General features: G+C 38.0%; 1 long non-coding RNA gene across 1 annotated transcript; it reads right to left on the bottom strand.

The window, feature by feature from the left end:
- Positions 1-2,281: 2,281 nt before the first annotated feature.
- LOC149813547 (uncharacterized) lies at positions 2,282-16,345 on the bottom strand. The gene is made up of 4 exons (XR_016428220.1): positions 16,328-16,345; positions 16,017-16,140; positions 15,828-15,913; positions 2,282-2,715 (listed from the first exon to the last, which is right to left on the bottom strand). It is a non-coding gene; the product is annotated as an uncharacterized LOC149813547 (long non-coding RNA).
- Between the last annotated feature and the right edge of the window lie 6,048 nt (positions 16,346-22,393).

Genomic DNA, 22,393 nt, shown 5'->3' on the forward strand with positions numbered 1-22,393 from the left:
CTAAAAAAAAAAAAAATTCTCTGAGCGCGATCCGGTTCACACGTGGTCTGTTGTAACAGTCAAAAGAATACCAGAAATTCAGGAACTCCTGATCACGTTAACTTGAAATATTTTTGCAGGCTGCAAGTCATACAAACCTGTGTTTCAAGCGAGGCAATGATGTGCAAGCCGCAGATTTGCATGAAGATAAAAAACGTGATTTTTAAGACCACGGTGAACCGAGCAAACCTGAACAGTGATCACACACGCATCTGGTCTGGACTGATCACGACCATGATCTGGGAGTCATGCTATAAAACGTGATTCTACAGATAACAGGTCGTGCCAATCTGCATTCAGCTCCGCCAGCATGTGGGCTGGTTTCCGACAGACCAGAAACACATACACTATGAATCACACAAGTCTGCGTGAGTGGCAGGTCACGTCAACCAGATTCAAACAAAAATATAACTGACGCTACTGGGTCTGATCAAGGTTTGTGTGAACCCACTGGTTCATGCTGATCTTGCAGGCTTCACAAACCCCAAACCGATCTTAACAAAGATGCTCTGCTGCGCGCTTTCTAAAAAGAATCTAACTAAAACAAAACCGACCTAATTGAGATGAATGATATGTTGCAATAAATTTAAATTTCTCCTAACCTATATGCAGAAAATAAAAACAAGAATCACACTACCCTAAATGCGATATTTGTGTGATGCATATCAATCAAAGAAAAACCGAATATTAATATCTAATATGCAGAAAAGTAACGAGAAAAGGGAAAAGAAACGTACCTCACGGTCGCTTCCGATGGAGGGGTTGAGAAAAAGAACGTGGCCACTCCCTTAGTTGAACGTGTAGTCCGACGATGAGGCAAGAAAGCACCGGCGAAAGCAAGGGTTTGAAGAAAAATGAAATCGAGATTGAAGAAGGGAAGAGAAGAGAAGAGAAGAGAAGAGAAGAGAAGAGGGAGAACCGATGATCGAACGAAGCAAATAGGGAAGAAACGAAGAGGAGAGGGAGAGAAGAGCACCTGCATTTTTTCCAAAGGAAGGACGCCCCCTCTGACTTGAAAAATATATATTATACTAAAAAAATCAGGGTGAAAACGATTTTTTTAAAAAAAACACCAACTAATTTTTGAAAATTTCAAAACTACACTTCTAAAAAATATATTTCCAAAAATAATCAATCCTAAACTAATTAGAACAATAATTAAAACTCCTAAACTACTTAAACTATGAATTGAGAAATCCTAAACTAATTAAAACCCTGTAAAAACGCAGGGAAGGTTTGAAATTGACGATTTTACCTTTATTTTGATTTTAAAACAGTATATTGAAAAACGCTGACAAGAATGGGTTTTAATTCATTTTTCCAATGGATCATGCATAAAAATATGTATATAAAATGCAGAATTTATGCATGAGATCACCTATTTTACAAGAGAGTAGATCAAGTGATCTGCCAAATCACTTTTAGAAAAGTGATTTGGCATCCTCACCATCCACAATGTACACAAGTGACCATGAGGTCCTTGTGGGATGAAGCAATGGACGGTGAAGATGTCAAATCACCTTCTTAAAGTGATTTGACAGATCACCTGATCTGCTCTCATTTCACAAGTTTGAGCAAGCTTTTTACGAGCTGAGCCACAAGCAGCTCAGCTTGTTTCCCAGCCTCAGCTACAAGTTTTATATAATCATCGTGAAAATGCCAAGAATTACACCCTTTGCCATTTGACAGTTATTGATATGAAGTTGATAACTATTAGATTTTTTTTCTTATTCCCTTTCACTCTAGTTATTGTACTGTAGCTACATAGCTTATTCTCTTACAGGATGGCAGTTATTAGTGATTGCAATAGTTATTTAATGAAATAGAGTATAAAGCAATTTTATTTTTCTTATTCTCTCAAATTTGTGCTTAAAATGAGGTTTTTAATCTGCCTAAGGACTTTAATTTTCAGTGAAAGAAAACTTCCAAAGTAACCAGGCTTAGGCTTCATGTAGAGACTTAGACCTCTTTAAGTAAGAGGTCTAGGCTTCTTTACCTACAAGAGCTTAAGCCTTTGAAGCAAGTAGACCAATAGTAGCCGAAAGAAGGCGAATTTATGCTTTTGCAACAAAAGAGGAATGATCCAGAAAGCTATAGAAATTTATAAATAAGCTTCTATAATTATATTTGGAAATCCAACAGCAGTTCTTATAAGCCAATAAATATAATGGAGAAATCAGAGCTGATGTAAATCTACAGATTGTGAGGTCTTGACGATTATGCAAATGTCAAAAGTGGTAGTCTGCCTCAATTGACTAATGCCATAACATTGAGCAATATTAGGAAACACCAGTCATAGGAAGCTACATTTATCCAATGGCCTAGATGCCATATCCATTCTTTTGTAATCTCAAAAAGTTGTGTCAACAAAGATTTTGATGACAATGCTCCAGTAATTCCTACATAAGGAAATGCTGTCATTCAAAACTTAAGAGTGAATCTCCTCCGCTTTGACCCCCAGCACCGTTACCAATAAATCAGACATATCATCACACAGCAATTTACAGAAGATAATCTCACTCTAAATGAATTTGAAGCACAAAGGACACAATACTTAGAAACAAGTGACGCACCTCCACGGAAACTTATTCTCACAAAAGCGGGAAATTCCGTTCATTGCTGCAAATGAGTCAATATGAACCAAGCGATCCACCACTGCAGTAGAGTCACCATCCGCTGAAACAGGCACAAGCGTAATCCACTTGGAAGCTCATAAACTAAAAAGGTCAACCTTAATTCATAAGTTGCATATTTACATAATGTTAAGAAAACAACAAATGGCAAGAAACTAGAATAAAGAGTGAGCACTGACACTCCCAACTAAAATCAGATTGCACAATCTTCTTATTGATGAGTGATAAGCTCAATTAGAACAATAATCTAAATTACCAAAGTTTCCATCTTGCACATGCACATGCACACACACATACATTATGCATGCAGACACACACACACAAACATGTGAGTAATCACAAAGAAGCATCCAGACTTCCTTATTGCATTATTTAAGATAAATAACATATTATAATCTCCCTCCCTAGAGCTCCAAGTAGGGCTAGGAAACAAGATGAGCCACATGCAGCTTGTCCCGTGCTTGGCTCATAAAGAGGTGTTCGGCCCAGCTGGGCTCATATAGGCTCGTTAAGCAGTAATGAATATATTTTAAAATTAATTTATAATTATATATTGTAGTGTAGAATAAGTGGTTGAAGTGTTTGGCTTGCAAGCAACAGGTTTAAAGTTCCAATCCCATTATTTCCAGCTTTAAAGCAATGCCTTTTTTGGGTAAACAAGCCAGTTTGAGCTTGGCTCAATAGGTCCAGAAGTTCAAATTTTACTGCTTCCAAGTATGAAACAATGTATCTCACTTATAAATGAGGTAGCTCGGGCTTGTCATCAGCTCGAGTTCCACTTGCCTCACAAGAATGAGCCAAACTTGAACACTTCAAGTTTGGTTTGTTTGGCTGGTTTACTAACCCTAGCTCTAAGATTCTTTCAGCGCAATTGAATTTAGGATTTTTCTTCCCATCTCTTTTGAGCCCCAAGGTCAACTTTTCCCTTTCCCATGTTAAGAGATATAATATAGTGTATTACCATTTGTGTACTGCCCCTTTTTAAGTAGCATTCATTTGTACATAGCATTTATACTAGGGGCATTTTTTACCTTATTATGTACATAGCCTTGGAATGTATATAGAGGGGTCGACCCCCACGATAATGAATACTCTTCTTTTGTAAACAAGAATGAAGTTCCTATTTCGTTCTTCCCTTTTCTGATTCTCCTTCTCTTTTCGATCCCATTACGATTCCATATGGTATCAGAGCCCGAGAATAATCAGAGGAGAGGCATCAAAGAGGATTGGTGGCTTTGTTCTTGTATCAAACTGCGTGCCAAGTGACATCATCCAAGAGGAGAACGACTGTGGGTTGTCTGATTTTGTGAGGTTTGCTTTAGGGGTTTAATAAGGGTTCATTTTAAGAATACTGTTGAATCAATCCTCACTCAATTTGCAGCTTTGGCTTATTTTTCTGTGGATTATTCAATAGTTTTTCTGTTAAGAGAAGAAAATCTGTCCAGATTTAAAGAACGGTGAATCTGTTTGGATTTTGGGGTTTTTCTAGTGCAAATCAGTTCTAATTGGATCGTATTTGAGTGAAGAATCTGTTGGTGATTAGCTTGGGCGCAGAAATGGGCTAGTTTATGAATTTTGTGAAGTCTTCCTAAGGCTACTAGGGGACAATAGCCTATTTCTTGTTGTTTGATGCCATCGGGTGACCTGATTAGCCTTATATTGTGGAGTTTTGGAACTCTTAGTTTTGCATATGTTGTGTAGTGTGACTCCAGCGTATTTGCACTCATTTTGGTGATTTGAGTGTTTGTTGTTTTGTAAGCTTTTCTGGATATAGAGTTTCCAGTTCACCAGATTTGTTGAATCTGATCATTGTGACTCGGTTAGTGTTCTTATGAGTATCATTGACCTTTGTTCAACATAGTTGACTATTGTGGCATGTTAGCTTGATTTTCATTAAGCATACTTGGTTTGTTGTTGTGTTTTTGTTGTTCCTATTATGGTGGTTGTGCACAGTTTTTGCTTCTTGAAGTTTGGGATTGGTGAGGTATGGAGAAAGAAGGCATACAAATTGTTCCCGTGAAACTTGACAAGACAAACTATACTTATTGGGCAGACTTTATGACTACATTAATAGTAGGAAAAAGACTTGGAGGGTACTTGGATGGCTCGAAGGTGAAACCCAGGACCACCGGTGCTGACTTTGACAAAGCAATATATGAATGGGCTATAAATGATACAAGGGTCAAGGCGTGGATTCTGGTTTTAGTAGAGCAGAGAATAGCTATGAATCTCTCTGAGTTTCAGAAGGCTAAAGAAGTTTGGGCATACCTCATACAAGTATACAAGTAAAAGAATTGGGCAAGACACTATCAGCTCACTCAAGAATTGAGAACTATGCGCCAAGAAATTAAGTCAATTAAAGAATTTTATTTGAATATGCAAAGAATTTAGGATGCTCTTACACTTATAAAGGGTCAAAAAAATGTGAAAAATGTATGAAGTGTGAGTCGTGTACCTTATGTCAAACTTGTTTAGGACTTCTTGACTGTAATGAAATAGGCGGAAGCACCAATAGAGCAAAAAGGCACTCTTAAAGAGTGACCACTAGAGCCAAGAACACAAACACCAAATGCACACACAAAACTCTCAAAAATAGAAAATGACTTAAAGTCATAAGTTGGATGTCATTGAAGAAAAGAAGAGAAGGGTGAAAAACCCATACAATTACAAGGGGGAACCTCCTCTTTTTACAGAGGAGGAGAGAACTTTAGAAGGACCATAAAGGGGGCTCCCTTCTAGTCATTGGGAGCCCCAACGGTCATAAATATGACTGTTGGGGCCCCAACGACTAGATGGGTGGGGCCCCTTTATGGTTCCAAAAAGCAAAAACAGAAAATAAAAAAGGAAAAACAAAAAGGGGAAAAAAGAAAGAAAAGTAAAAAACAAAAAAGTACATATGGAATTACCAAAACACCCCTATCGGGTTTTTGGTTTATACAAAACAGGAAAAAGCTATATAATTATGTATATATACATATATACGTATATATACTTATATATATACGAATGTATATATATATAAGTATATGTATATATATATTTATATATACATAATTTAACATGCCCCCTCAAACTTTACGGGGAGAAGACCAAAAGTTTGCCAAGAAGAAACATGAATCGTGGAGTTGGGAGCGCCTTGGTGAAGAAGTCAGCTAGTTGATACTCTGAAGTGACATATGGCAATGTGATGGTTCCTTTGAGGTATTCGTCTCGAACATAATGGCAATCCATTTCGATATGCTTGGTCCGCTCATGAAAGGTGTGATTGCTGGCAATGTATATCGCACTCTTGTTATCACAACAGAGCTTGGTGGGAGTGGAAATGAAAACGCCCATGTCACCAAGACTTCTGAGCCACACAATCTCCATAGTTGTCATTGCCATAGCCCGATATTAAGCTTCAGTAGATGATAAGGAGACCTTCTGCTGCTTCTTGCATCTCCACGAGATGAGAGATTCACCTAAAAAAATGCAAAGACCCGTAATTGAGATCCGATCATTGGAATTTCCTCCTCAGTCAGCATCAGTAAAAGCAGTCAATTCAAGAGATGAGGAAGAGGATAAGAAGAGTCCCTTGGAGATGGTATTTTTGATATATCACACAATTCTCATTACGACCGCCATATGAACCGTAGTAGGAGCGTGCTGAAATTGGCTCGCTGCATGAACCGCATGAGCTATGTCTGGACGTGTGATGGATAGATAGGTGAGGGATCCAATTAATTGATGGTAGGGGGTTGGATCTTCAAGAAGAACACCATCTTCAAGTCTTAGTTTCGCATTGATAACTTCAGGAGTTTCTACTTTCTTTTCATCAGATATTCCGGATTTGGAACAAATTTCTGCAGCTAACTTCATTTGAGATAAGATGTACCCACGCGCTGAATAAGCCACTTCAATTCCTAAAAAATATCTCAAATAACCAAGGTCAGACATATCAAAAGTATCTTTTAATATAGTCTTAACATCATTTACTCCCTTTTTGTCATTCCCAGTGATGATCATATCATCAACATATAGCAGAAGCATAATAATGGAGTCACCTGTCCTTTTGACAAAAAGAGCAGTGTGAGTATAGCAAGAAGAAAAACCTAAATTGATTAATACATTACTAAATCTGTCATACCAAGCTTTAGGAGCTTGCTTAAGTCCATATAAAGCCTTTTTTAATTTAAAAATTTTTCCATTTAAATTCATACCTGGAGGCGGTTCCATATAAACTTCTTCATTTAAATTACCATTCAAGAATGCATTTTTAACATCAAGTTGAAAGATTGGCCATTTTTTAACAGAAGCTATGGCAATAAGGGCTCAAACACTAGTCATTCGAGCAACTGGGGCAAAAGTTTCATCATAATCTACCCCATACTCTTGAGCATATCCTTTGGCTACCAATCTAGCCTTATATCTTTCTAATGAACCATCACTCTTAGTTTTTACTTTAAACACCCATCTACATCCAATGAGTTTCTTGCCATTGGGAGGATCAATGATTTCCCAAGTTTGCGCCCTTTTAAGGGCATTAAGTTCAAGTTCCATGGCTTCATTTCAATGAGCATATTGTTTAGCATCATTGTAATGAGATGGTTCATGAAAGGAGTGAAGAGCAAGTAAGCATGCTCGAAAGTTAAGAGAAAAAGAGTCATAAGAGACAAATCTATTTGGTATCTTAGGAACATGATTTGATCTTCTTTGAGAGGTCTCTTCTATTGACTCACTTTGAGAAAATCTTTCAAGGGCACAAGGAGGATTTCTTTCATTCCTTCTAGAGTAGACTTGTATTTGTCTTGAAGCATTTTCTTCTAAGTTTTGATCATTACTTGGATGTTCAACAAGATTTTCATTAAGAGGTTCACTAGGATCAACATGATCATCTATGATGTTTTCTTGAGGTAACAAGTCAAATAAAAAGGAATAGTCAATATTTTCATTTGGTTGGTGCGAAAAACCATTTTCTTCTTCGAGGAATGTGACATCTTTTGAGATATAAAGTTTATTCTTAAGCATGTCAAAACATCGATATCCTTTTTGTTTTTCGCCATATCCTAAGAATATACATTCAATAGCCCTAGGAGAGAGTTTATCATTTTTGCGAGTTAAAACAAAACATTTACATCAAAAAATTCTTACTCTTTTATAATTGGGAGACATATTGTAAAGTTTTTCAAATGGAGAAAGATTTTTCAAAGAGGACGAAGGGATTCTATTGATGAGATATGTTGAGGTTAGAACCGCTTCGGCCCAAAAGGATTTTGGGATATTTTTTGAAATCAATAATGTTCTTGTAGTTTCTATTATGTGCCTATGCTTTCTTTCCGCAAGACCATTTTGTTGCGGAGTATTGGGACAAGAACGTTGATGACAAATTCCACTTTCTTTTAAGTAGCTTTGAAAATCATTAGACATATATTCACCTCCCGAATCGGACCTAAGAATAGATAGATTTCGCAAAAATTGATTTTTAACCATTGCATGAAATTCTTTAAAGAAGGAGAAGACTTCGGATTTGCGACTTAGGAAGTATATCCATGTAAATCGAGTGAAGTCATCAATAAAGACCACATAATATGAAAAAACTCCTTTAGACAAAATGGGAAAGGGTCCCCACACATCGGAATGAATAAGTTCAAATGGCCGAGTGGTAAAGTAACTTCTTTGAGAAAATGGAGTAGCTTTAGATTTCCCAAAAATGCAATCTTTACAAGTCATGTGATTGTCTTTACAAGTATTGTTCAAAAAAGGAAAAAGAGACATTTTTACAAAATTTGGATGACCAAGTCTCTCATGCCAAATTCAAATACTTTTGTCTTTTACAAGATTGCAAGATGACTTAGATGGAAGCGTCAAAAAATCCATAAAATAGATATCACCCCTTCTATGGCCTTGCCCAATCAGCTTCCCTGACTAGAGATCCTGCACGGTGCAATCTTTAGGTGAGAAAGAGACTTGGCATCCATGATCGGTGATTTGGGAAACGGAAAAAAGATTTAAATTAATTTTTGAAACGATTCTTACTTTAGGAACGAAAAAGTTTTGAGAATTTTTGAAGTCAAGTGTTCCAATACTTTCAATTCTTAATGATGTTCCATCGACCGTTGAAACATAGGAGGACATGGGTTCGGAAAAAACATTTGAAAGAGAGTTTTTATGAGATGTCATGTGAAACGAAGCACCAGAGTCTAGTATCCACATACCTGGAGGTGATGAAGAGTAGGCGATGGCGGCTCCGGATGTTGAAGGAGGAGACTTGAGAAGGTGTTGGAGAACTTCGGAGATATGATTAAGAGTTTCTTTGATATCTCCTTCTTTGGGACTTTCTTCTTTCTTTGGAGAATTTTCTCCAACCGCGGCAACCTTTCCTTTAAGCTTTGAACAAACCGGTCTAATGAGCCCCGGTTCATTACAATAATGACATATAATTCCCTTTCTAGGTCCATAGTTATTTTTGTTAAAGTGGGGAGGCCTATATGCTTTAACATTCGATCCGGGCCTAGTAACGGCCAAAACTTCATCACTCTTAATGCTCAAGCAAAGTCGAGTTTCTTCTTGACATATCTCGGCAAGGGCATCTTCAATAGGTAGGGCTTTGCTTCTATGGAGAAGAGATGCCCTTACTTGTTCAAATTCCGGGCGAAGTCCATGAAGGAATTGAAAGAAGTGCTCCTTTTCAATTTGTTCCCTTCTTAGCTCAATATCTTGTGGAGCAACCCATTTAGGCTCAAGAAGGACAAGCTCATCCCAAAGAGGGGTTAGAGAGCTAAAATAGTCCCGGACACTCATATCCATTTGTTTGGTGGAACAGATTTTTTCTTGACAAAAAAATTGTCGAGCAAGATCCTTTTGGGTATACATACCCTTAAGGAAGAACCAAGTCTCATTGGCCCTTCTAAATTTGGCAATATTAGCACAATTTTTAAGGTCTACATTGTTCATAAACCATGCCAAAATTTTGGCATGGTTACTTTCCCAATCCTCAATTTTGGATTGATGTTCATTAATGGCTTTGATGCGCTCATCGCCATCTAAAGCTTTTTCAACCTCATTTTCAATTTTGGTGAGAACAAGAGAGGGTTCGGGAGTAGTTCCCATAACAAAACCCCAAAGTTTCTTACCTCTTAGATGATTTTCCATAGCGGAGGCCCACATGAGATAGTTGGACCCATTTAGCTTAAAAGAAAGCTCCACTTTAGAGTCACATTCCATCGGCACCAAGTATACTTTCTTCCTTCAAAACTTTGAGAGGCACGCGTTCCAAGATGACAAAAGAAAAGCCCAATCACCAACCGAGCTCTGATACCATGTAATGAAATAGGCGGAAGCACCAATAGAGCAAAAAGGTACTCTTAAAGAGTGACCACTAGAGCCAAGAACACAAACACCAAATGCACACACAAAACTCTCAAAAATAGAAAATGACTTAAAGTCATAAGTTGGATGTTATTGAAGAAAAGAAGAGAAGGGTGAAAAACCCATACAATTACAAGGGGGAACCTCCTATTTTTATAGAGGAGGAGAGCACTTTAGAAGGACCATAAAGGGGGCTCCCTTCTAGTCGTTGGGAGCCCCAACGGTCATAAATATGACTGTTGGGGCCCCAACAACTAGATGGGTGGGGCCCCTTTATGGTTCCAAAAAGCAAAAACAGAAAATAAAAAAGGAAAAAGAAAAAGGGGAAAAAAGAAAGAAAAGTAAAAAACAAAAAAGTACATATGGAATTACCAAAACACCCCTATCGGGTTTTTGGTTTATACAAAACAGGAAAAAGCTATATAATTATGTATATATACATATATACGTATATATACTTATATATATATATACGAATGTATATATATATAAGTATATGTATATATATATATATATTTATATATACATAATTTAACATTGACTAGTATAGAGAAACTAATAGAGTTATTGAGTTTCTTATGGCGCTCAAACCAGATTTTGATAGAACAAGGAGTGTCATTTTGCATCGTTCTCACTTTCTATCTGTCAGCAGAGTCATAGCAGAGTTGATTGCAGAAGAGACCAAGACGAGGTTGTTAAAATATGTATACCATATATATATATATTATTTCTCTATTATCTTTTGTAATGCCCATTAGAGGCAATTTAGTCTTTTTATTTTTCTTTCTTTTTGTTACTTTTCATTTGTGAAGGGGAAGGAGGGTCCAACCTATAGAGAGTCGTTGAGAGCTCCCCAACGGTCACAAATATGACCGTTGGGGAGCTCCCCTTAGTCCCATAAAGTGTATAAAAGGGGCTTTTGCCCCCACTTCTCTCCAATGCTTTTTCATAGCATTTCAATATATTATTTTTTATATTTCAAGCTCTCTCTCTCTCTCACATTGTGTGTGTTTGGTGCCTAGCCCTTTGTGGCCTATATTGTATTTTGCCCATTAGTGGCTTCTTGTTTATGTGCTTGTGCATGCGTTATAGTCATTTTGTGACATTGTTCTTTGTACTAGTGTTTCATTACAAAGGTTTCTTAGAACCTATTCATTTGGTGACAATGTCATGAGAGTTTCTCACCAACTAGGTGGCAGATTTGGTGACAGAGGTGGTGGAAGAGCTGAGAAAAGAGGTGATTTGAGTTTTGAAGGGAGAGGTGACATGATCTCTATTCAATGTCACTACTGTAAGAATTTTGGTCATATGAAAAATTATTGTCCAATTCTCCAGAAAAAGAAAGGTAGAGTTTATGCAGCATCTTCTGATGGTGACGGTATAAAGCCCAAGGATGATCACTCTGACATTGACACTCGGTTTGTTGGTCTTTCAACAACAAGATCTTTGAAATCGTTAGGTGGTGGTAAGCTTCAATTGTTGGAAAAAGTGCAACAACAAATGCAACAGATTCAATAATTGCAACTTCTTGTCCAATAAGTCGTAGCCCTTTCCTCTGCTATATCTGCATCTTCCTCTGGTAATACTTTCCCAAGTATCTCAGGTTGTTTCTTTGGTTGGTTAATAGACTCAGAGGTTTCATGTCATATGACATCCCATGAGCCTATTCTAACCAACCGTTAGCCTTGCAATGGTGTTTTTACACTGTAGATGGTTCTTTTATGTCTGTCTCAAAAGTAGGTTCCATTACTTTTGATTCTTATCCCGGTAGTAAGATAAATCTTTCTCAAGTTTACCATGTCCCATCCCTTGCTATGAATCTTATTTTTGTTCGTCAAATTACCAAATTGTAATATTACCTTCTCTCATTTTAGATGTATGGTATAGGATTAGTTGTCAGGGAAGAAGATTGAGATTGACCATAAAAAATGATATTTATACTACTTGGACTGGATTGATATGAGTGAGCAAAAGAAACTTGGGATCAGATTGAGAGCTTTTGTTATAGACGAGTCTGTTTTGTAACACCACAGCTAGTCATATTTTTAGCTCTAGGTTGCAAAAGTTGGTGTTTTCATAAAGTTTTTGTGAGCCTAAATTAGTTGTGTCAAATCATGTTAAAGATTATGAGAGTGTAGTTTGGCAAAGGGTTATGCCTTGCCATTAGAGTCTAGTGATAGGGAATCAAAAAGTCTTATTGATCTAGTGTATTCTGATGTATGAAGTCTTTCACCTGTTTTGCCAAAAGGAGGATCATCGTATTTTATTACCTTCATAGATGATTGTACAAGATTTACCTGATTATATGTAACAACCCCAAATTTACCCTCAAAAAATGCAAATTTTTTATTTTTTAAAATAATTGTGGAAAACCTCCCAAGGACCACAGGCGTATTACAAATTTAATATTCCCATTCTATCAACCATTCCAAACATAGTCAATTTACAACTATGAATTGAATTTCATTTATTTAATCAAATAAGTCAAGAAAGTTCAAAATTAAAAAATCAACTCTACTCCATCCCATGCTCATCAGAACCCGAGCCACCAAGTCATAAACCTCGAGTCCTCCACCCAGCCAGTCTCTCTCATCACTAAGCCTCCGTAAGAACGAAGTCTTCGTACGAATTCCTCTAACAAAATCCAACAATAAGTAAATAACACAAATTAAATCATGCACAAATTTAAGAAAAAATCACAGGCAATAATTCATCAGAACTAACTTACCATTCAAGCAGTTCAAGCAAGCATTTAACAATTTCATGCTAAATCAAATATTCAGCAATGCATGAAACTAATACTAAATGATGCATGAAGCTATGCATATGCATGAAGCTATGCATATGCATGAATAACTTTTTAAGTTATTTATGTCCTTATTAGAGGCACATATTTAATTCCAACTTTTCTTACAAACCCGCGGATACTCAAAACAAGTAAAATTCTTGAGATTCAAAGTAATTCTCAGTCATAGCTTAACACACAATTTGTATTTTAATTACTAGGTTCCACACTTGTTTCCCGACCGATATCTAACATCAACACCATCAATTGAAACATTAGGCATCAACACCTAATGTCGGGACATCAAGGACATCAACATCTATTGATGTCACTTTCTTGATATACTAATAACTTCAGTCGAATCAACAATAATACCCCCAAGCAAAGTGGCTGAAAGTTCCTTATAACCGCGGTCGGGAACATGAACCTCACATAGGGTTCTTAAGGACAACAAATGCACATTGTGTTTTAGTATCCTCATGTCCCTCACGACCGTCATCTAAGATTCTCATACTGTTAAAGGGACATCAAGGAAAAACATTATTACACTGTTTGATCTCTTTTACCATCTTAATCAATTAAGAGTTCTTTACATAAGAACAATTATTCAAATCAGCATGCAATCACAGATTTGAGCCCTTGCCCTATCAATTCAACAATATAATTAATTTTGGAAAACCAATATTCTAGAAATCATTTTGCAATGCATAAACAATTTCAGTAACAGAAGAGCAACACATGCTCTTAGCCTCCATAGGCCCATCAGTGGTTCTCACACAACCACAAAACAATCTTATAAATAATTCATGTTATTACAAAATTTTAGGGAACATAAATCACACACAGATATACTAACTTATGTTTACAATGATCAATCATCAATGCATATTTATGGCAAATAAATGAATGCAATCTTATCAAATTTATCACATTAACCAAAAACCCAACTTTTAAAATCGACCAGTTTCGGCATCTATTCATCTCAGATTTAGATGAATATCCAAAACCGATCAGATCTCACAATTTCAATAGAAAGCATATATTTTCAAATGCATTGACTGCAGCCCCAATGCACATGCAGCAATATGCATATATATGTATGTATGCAGCATTATATATATATATACACAGCAATATACCATACTTGCTGTTGCAACATACATATATGAGCAACATGCATACCATATGCTGTCGCTACACACGAGTGGACAGCGACACACTGACAACGTGTTTGCTGTCACTGCACAAGTATGTACAGCAACATGCGGACAACATGTTGGCTCTCACAGCACAAGTGTGGACAACAACAAGCTGACAACATGTTTGCTGTCACAGCACAAGTGTGAACAGAAACATGCTGACAGCATCATTGCTGTCACAACATCATTGCGAATAACAATATGTATGAACAGCCACATGTATGAACAACCACATGTATGATCAACAACATGAATGATCAGCAACATGCATGAATAACATGTATAAAAAGCAATATGCATGATCAGCAATTTGTATGAACAATATGCATGATCAGCAATATGTATGAACCGTAGCGTGAGATTCCAAATCACATTTGAATGCAACCAAACATAGCACAAGTCTCCATAAGGATACCATCTTACCTCAATGTCTTGTTTCTATTTCTCTATTTTATTATAGCTCAAGTTCTTCAATGTTCACCCTATCGATTATCCCTAGTTACACACTGCTTCTTGGTCTCTTTCATTATATCATTGGCAAACCCAATAGAGGGTTCTAACTCCAAACAGGAACATGATTAGGCTTTTCCAATAGCTTCATTTTAAAAAAACATCAAATTCAAGAATCCAATTTATGAAGTAACATAAAATCTACAAAATGTAACAATTGACCAGTTTGCCTATCAATGGATCTGGGTAAGTTCATGACCAAGCTCAAGTGAAACTTGGCCTACTAAGGCTTTTTTTTATTGGAAAATATATTTACTCTATAGAAAAAAAGTAATATAAAAAACATATGACAGAGAATATCCAATTTATTCATAATTCATAATTATCAGGAGAATTCCAATATCTTTTTAATTTCTTTGTTCATTAAAGTTAGGGTGGAAAGAATTGGACCAATGCGAAACTTGTGTTCCACCAATGTAGTATGTATGCCACATTTCTAAAAGGCTTATAAAACCCATTTTTTTAACTCTGATAAAATGACGTCAACTTTGCAACAAACTACCCTACTTCAAATATTAAAGTGTATTAGAAAATCTAAAATCACAAACTAAAATCTATCTTTACTTTTATCATCTTTCACCAAACCTTTCGAACTTCATCCTCAAAACAGTTTACATCTTCAACATTGCTCATTCTTCTTTCTCTAATCACAGCTTCTGGTAAGTGCATGACAATATATAATTTGTTTATATTATAACACAGCGGCAATTCCAAAGACCTCCCCTCCCCCTTACCCAGAGCAAAAACAGAGATCCCTTCTATGTTACCCACAATATCTGAAATGGAAGCATCAATGTAATTTTGTCGTTTCATTAAGCCAGACGATGAAACGGGGAGAGATAGGATGTAGCAGATCGTAGCATGATCAATTCAGCATATTTGAATATGTCAGCGAAGACGTGTCCTTTCTTTCTCATGGAATGCAAAATCCATGCGTCAAAGGCAAAATCCTTTTGCGATTCCACAACCCAAACACGTCAATTACACGACATTGCACTAACAATTACACATTCCGCACTGTGGTTACACCTATAGTTTCCCCCCCTTCTTGAAGCTCTAATAATACACTATTCTTGCACCACCAAGCAACCAATGAGAAGCTGATCAATTCTAGTTTGCAAATTACAAAGATCACACACACACACACACACACACACACACACACACACACACGTCTGGTGTTTCTTCCGGCAACACACATTATCTGAAGTTTCCGACAATCAAGTGACAGAAAGAGAATCATAAACTCCCAAGCTACAACAGAAATCGATCTAAACAAGAAAGCAGAGTAGAATTACAACCAACGGCAGATACCTGAACGTTGAAGCTCTCTTCGACCTTGGTGTAGGGCGCCATGAACACATGGAAGGTTGCGATCGACGCCAGCAACGCGTCCCACCCTGAACCGAGACGATCCGAAGCAGAGAGAAAGATAACAAGCAATCGAATCAGAGAAACCCTAAAAATCAATTGCAACGAAGCCGGTGGAAACAATGATCTTACCGTAGTCCTCTAGGGCTTTCCTTAGCTTCGGCTTCTGGAGAGAGCGATGGAGGGCTCCTGTTTTCCCCTCGCCATTGTTTGCCCGCGAAACGACGATCGAAATGGCGGTGGATCGCGACCCGTTCTATTTATAGCCGTGATTCGGTTCTTGAACCGGAATTCGTCTCGTCTCGTTTCGCTTTCATATCGGAATCTAAGTGAACCCGGTCTACGATGCGAATAGAATGGGAGTGGACCGGGGCGGGGTGTCTCCACCCCCCGCTCCGTCTCAAAATCCTACCCTTCATTCTCGCACGAGTTTTGTTTTTAACCTCCATCTCTGCCTCCATTCCCGCACGGGTTTTGATTTTAACCTTCATCCCCGCCTCCATCCCAGTTTCATGTCCTCCATCCCCGGTTCAAACTGGGTGATGCGGGGTGGAGCTCTGTTTCTCCTCGATCCACTGCCATCTCTAAAGAAGGATTGGGAATGGGATGGGGCGGGGTCGAGAACGGGAATGGGGTGAGGTGGGGGAAAGCATAAGTCCATCCCCACTTCCATCCGCACACGGGTTTTGATTTTAACCTTCATCCCCACCTACATCTCCGTTTCATGTCCTTCATCCCCAATTTAAATGAGGTGAGGCGGGGCGGGCTCCATTTCCCCCCGGTCTACTGCCATCCCTAGATGCAAAATAACAATAGGGCTTGGCCCCGCTATGTGGGTTGGGTTTGGGTCATGATTTTTTCGGGTTATCAACCCAAGTTTTATATGTACTTCTAATAAAATGAATTGCTGAAATTATTCGGGTTTGAATCTGGGATTCCATTTTCATAACCAGACAAAAACCTGAATCTGAAGCCAGTGATTTTATTATTTGGGCGGGTTCGGTATACCCTAATGGGTTGGGTACCCGACCCATTGACAACCCTATTGTTGCCAATTTTTGGCCACGGAGCAAGTTCAAAACTGGACCGCTGGATTCAAATGTGTGAAAAAAGTAGACATGCAAATGGATCAGATATAGGCTGGATCATGGTTAATCTGGATTTAAAAAAAAAATGAAACCTGATCCAGATCCAAAATGATATAGGATGAGAGAAAGTTACATCCAGATCCAAATTTTAGACTTACAATGCTGGGTCCTGGAAAACTGTTTTGTTGTAATTGCATCTGGATCCGAATATAGACCTGATAAAAAAATTGATTTGTATCCAAATAGTCCGATCATCTCGGAGGTCCTAATCTGATCTGAATGCGCATGTGGATATTATTTTAAGATCCGTATTCAAGAACATTGGGTCGGACTCGGATCAGAGATCCATTCCCACCAATAGACGAAAATGTGACCCTTGGACAATTAACGTGGGTTCGGTTTGAAAGTAGATAACTCAAATTCAAACCCACTTATCGAAATCGGACCGACTCACGCAATATTCGGGTTGTCTGGGTTGGTACTTGACACAAACCGACCCATTATGAACCCTATTTATAAGGTGAATATGCAAAACAAACGGATTGAAATCGATTATCCCTCACCGGCAGCAGCCGGTGAATGGCCAAGGTGGATGACGTCATCTCCACTTGGAGTGAGATGAGGCAGCCTTGCTGGCAGGCACGCGCCTGGGTTTTATTATTTGTGGGGACACGACTACCGAGGACATGGTTCCCAAAGATAACCGCAGGTGGCAACCGATGAGCTCGCCAGGCACGCGTGCCACCCATCAGAGCCGTCCACCATCTGCGTGGGTCCCATGCTTCCTTCCTATACACACCATCTCTGTACTTTATCTCTGCTAGCTGCCTATCGGGACTTTGGACGTGGGTATTTTTTTTTAAATTAACATTATATACGATTCACATTCTTGATTTTAGTTAAAAATTTAAGGGTTTTATAATTTTTTATTTTAATTAATTTAAGTATAAAAATTTAAAAAAGATGAGGGTTTAATTTTAGGTTTTTTTTTAATTAATATAAATATTTAATTAGGTTTTAAAGTTTTTATATTTTTAATAATATTTAAAAATTTTATTTTGATTCTAAATGAGATGAATATTTAAGTATTCTTGTAGTTTTTAATTAACATTAAGCATGATTCTACGAGCTTGAATAACATACATGCGTAATTGAATGACGTAAGAATTAGGGTTTCGATTAGCATTTAAGTTTAAGATTTTTATATTTTGTTTTCTCAAATTAACATTTAAGTTTTTATTTTTTTTTTATTTTTAATAAACATTATACCTAACTCACATGCTTGATTTTAGTTAAAATTTTGAAGGTTTTTGCTAATTTTTTGTTTCAATTGGTGGAAGCCAAAACTGCTCACGTTATCACAATGTAATTTTCTCCAATCTTATGATCCATCTACTTGGTTTCTGTCAGAGCTATTCAATATGGGACACTGAGAAACACTGGTTAATTTCTTTATATGTTTCTTAATCTGTTCGACATTTAATAATTATTCACAGGAGAATTTTAATGCTTACACTAGAGTTTTTTTTCTTTTATTTCTCTTTTCTTGACAAGCCAGTTATTTATAAGTTTATGGGATGCTGATGACAAAGTCTAAATAAGGAGGAATGAAGTTGCTCTCATGTGGATAATTCAGAGAGAATTTTATTAATTGGGATTTTTGCTCATATGAGCAAACCCGACCCATTTGCATGTGTATTAGTTAAAGGGCTGCAATAATTGATGCACTTTTTTTAATCCTGTTCCTACTTGCCCTTTTATTAATTAGTGCGGGTATATGTGGTTTTCTTATTCCCCAACTTGAAAAAAATCAGATGAAATACTATTGCACAAATATTTGTGCATTAAGCACCAGATCACCCTCCATCCGGGGGATAGGTGTCGGGCTTAGGACCTAATTGAGGGTGATCGGAAGCTTATTGCACAATTTTTGTTCAATCATATTGCACCCAATCCAGACTCATAATCATTGATACAGTAGAAACAGTGCTACCTGAAGCTCTACGTGGGAAACTCATTTTTGGGAAACGGTTTTCGAAACCAAAGACCAAACATTTCTGAAACTTGTGGGAAACTTTTTAAAATAAACGGAAAACCCATTTCCCATCAACTAAGAAATTCGGTTATCATATTTAGGGACCATATCTTCAATATGTTTCTTGCTTGTTTCCTTATTGTTTTCCAATAAAAAGTTGAAATGCACGTGTCATTCAAAATTTTAATTATTTATTTAAAAAAAATAAATGTTGTCTATGCTTTTAATGTTAAGAAGAACATAATGTGTTGGATGAAATTGAGAAATTTCTATATTTAATGCAATTGCATTATTTTTTATAATTTCTTGATTCTATCTAAATTTTAGAGTTGTAGTCATTGTAATCATGTATTTTATTAAAAATTATTAATTTTTATTAGTTATCGTAATGTCAGTAAAAAAAGTACAGTTCGTGTAAAATTCATGCATATTCTCAATATTTGCATATTTGCTCAACACACACGTATATATAATCACTGAAATATGAGAAATGGAAATATAGGCATTGTTTGGTTCACTCTCATAGAACTTTTCAAATCGTTCTAGGCCCTTTTTTCCCTCTTTGAGCTGGTGATGGTCATGAACGTTTGACTGATTAATTTCTTTGGGATTTTTATAAAAACTATGGAGATTTTCTGATTTTTGTATTCTTGAACTAAGTTTTGACGTGGTGAAGACTTGAGAAGTGGCGGGTTGAGAAGCTGCTCCACCCCCTCTTATTTTTCTAACTTTTCATTTAATTTTTCTCATGCTACACAAGTGAAAAAAATTCATTTAGGGCACGTTTGAAAGTGAGAAAAACTCGCATAGGAAAGAAAATTTGCCTAAGAGAAGTTTTGATGTGATATTTTTTTTTAGAAATTTTTTCGCTTATTTGTGTAGCATGAGAAAAATAGTACGAGAAACAATTTTGCTCGTTTGTTTATGCACGATTTTTTTTTTATCCTATATCAAGTGATGACACATGGTAGTTCTTCTCCTACAATATTGCTAACAATAATAAAATTGTGATGATTGCATGTAATAACGAAACTCCATTGCCCTCATCCAAAATTTCACCCCACCAACCAAGTGAAATAAAAACAGCAAAAAGTTATTTAATTCATTCCATAACAAATACATAGTTTGAACATTAAAATCATAGTCATACTATAAAAATATAACATCCATAGTCTTAGCATTACAATCATATTTTCTCATAAGTGTTTTTCTTATAAATCAAGTAATTGTAAGACAATGATACTCTATCCAAAGCATAACAAGGAACTTTGTTGCTTCCTCGCTTAGCACTTTGAGAGATGAATTTGGTTTCTTCATCAGGATGATGACTTGAGTTTTTGTTACTTGTGTCATCATCTAGTTCAAATTGTTCAGCATTTAGGTATTGTTCACACTACAAGAAAAATGTTATTTAGCGACGAAAATTTGCGACAAAAATAATTCATTGTAAAGTTGCGACGGATTAGTGCGAGAAAACTATTCATCCCTAAAATTGGAATTAGTTGTGAAATTTACGATGGAAAAATTCTATCGCAAACGCCATCGCAAACTTGCGACAGATTAGCGACGAAAGGATTTCGTCTCACACTTCGTCGCTACTTCACGATGGATGAACGACAGTATTTTTTCCGTAGCTACTCTGTCGCAAATTTGTGACAGAATTTGGCCATCGCTAATTCGTCGCTAAATTTCTCATAAAACCCTGATGCGCCCCTCCTTTCTTTTCCCTTTCTATTTCATTCATCCCTTTCTCTCGCCCCGTTGCTCGCCCTTCCTTCTCCCCCTTCCAACGACCTCTTTCCTTCCCTTCTTCTTTTCCCTCATCTCTCTGTCACCAACGCTCCTCTCCTCCTCTTGCTTGCTCTTCTTGCGCTGACGCCCCCTTCTCGCAACCCCCAAAGCGGCAGTGGTCGGCCACCTCACCGGTACGCCCGCACCTCTTTCATACCCTGCATGCGACAGCGCCGATCTCCTCCTAGGTATGCTCTTTCCCCTCTTCTCTTCTTCTTCTTCTTTTGTTGCCGGAAGGCCGGCAGGATGCCGTCAGCCCTCTGCCACACCTCTTCCTTCTCCTCCTCTCCCCCATCTTCTGGTTCTTCTCCCCCTGATCTTTCCTCTCTCTGTTGTCTCGACGGGAGGCCGACAGAAGGTCGATGGCCCTTGTTGTGCCCTCCCTCTTCCCCCCCTTTTTTCTGTTGCCTCGGTGGTAGGCCGATAGGAGGCCCATGGCCCCTGCCGCAACCTCCCTCACTCCCCTATCTCTGTGGGCTCGTCGGGAGGTCGGTAGGAGGCTGACAACCCCTTGCCTCTCCCTCTGTTATGTCGCTGGGAGGTCGGCAGAAGGCCAATGGCCCCCTGTCGCGCCCTCTTGCTCCCTCTGTTTCGTCGCTGGGAGGACGACAGGAGGCCAACAACCCCTATCGCGTCCTCCCGCTCCCTCTGTACCCGTCGAAGGGCCGACAGATGACCAATGCCCCCCCTGTCGTCTCCCTCTCTCTCTATTGTGGTTTGCCGGATAGCTGGTAGCGGGGCGATGACTCCTACGACACCCTCCTCCTTATGTTGGTTATCGGAGGGTCGATGGGAGGTCGATAGTCTCCCTGCCGTGCCTTCCTCCCTCTCTTTCTGTGCGAGAAGGGTCTGACAGGTGGCCCCGTGCCGCCCCTCCCCCTCTCCTTTGAACCCTCCCTGCTCCTCGTTGTCTCACTCTGTTCTGATGGTGTCGAACTCGACCAGGTAGCCAAGCCCACCTCCCTCTCGGTTGAGGTTGGGGATGGGCTCGGCCTGGCAACTGACACATGCCGATGACCTTGTCGTCCTCCTGTTTTGGTAGCCTCGCTCTGCAGCTGACCCACAATCATATATAAATGTGCTTTGCAGGTATGTAGCTGAGCTAATTGCGCGATGCTTAGTACTAAGCACCGCATGCGGCTAAAAATGCAATGTAAAAAAAAAAGAAAAAAAATGCAAAAGCAATAATATGCAAATCAGGTAAATACCCGTGGTGAGTAAGTGATGCAAGTGCAACACATGTTATTTATTTTCTTGGATGCAACACCTTTCTATTCACGCACTCACTTAGTTGTGGATATCTAGGACTGCTTTGTTGGAGTTCAGAGATCATGTTGAGCATGATTTGAATGTATGAAAATAGAAGTGCTCTTATTTTTTGAGTTCAGATTCTATGCTAGTTATGGTAGTAGTTGGTGGGATATTGGAGTGTGTTTGTTACAGGTACATGTTTGACATTATTTTGATATGAATGATTTGAATGTATTGCAATGTTTGATGTGACTGTATTTATTCTTGCATGAAGTTATTTTCAATTTGATTATGCCTTTCACGTGAAATTGTATTATGAAAACATGTTTCAAATGAATGTATCG

The sequence above is a fragment of the Nuphar pumila genome, chromosome 16, assembly GCF_984573655.1.
Source record: "Nuphar pumila chromosome 16, dmNupPumi1.hap1.1, whole genome shotgun sequence".
NCBI classification, from domain to species: Eukaryota; Viridiplantae; Streptophyta; class Magnoliopsida; order Nymphaeales; family Nymphaeaceae; genus Nuphar; species Nuphar pumila.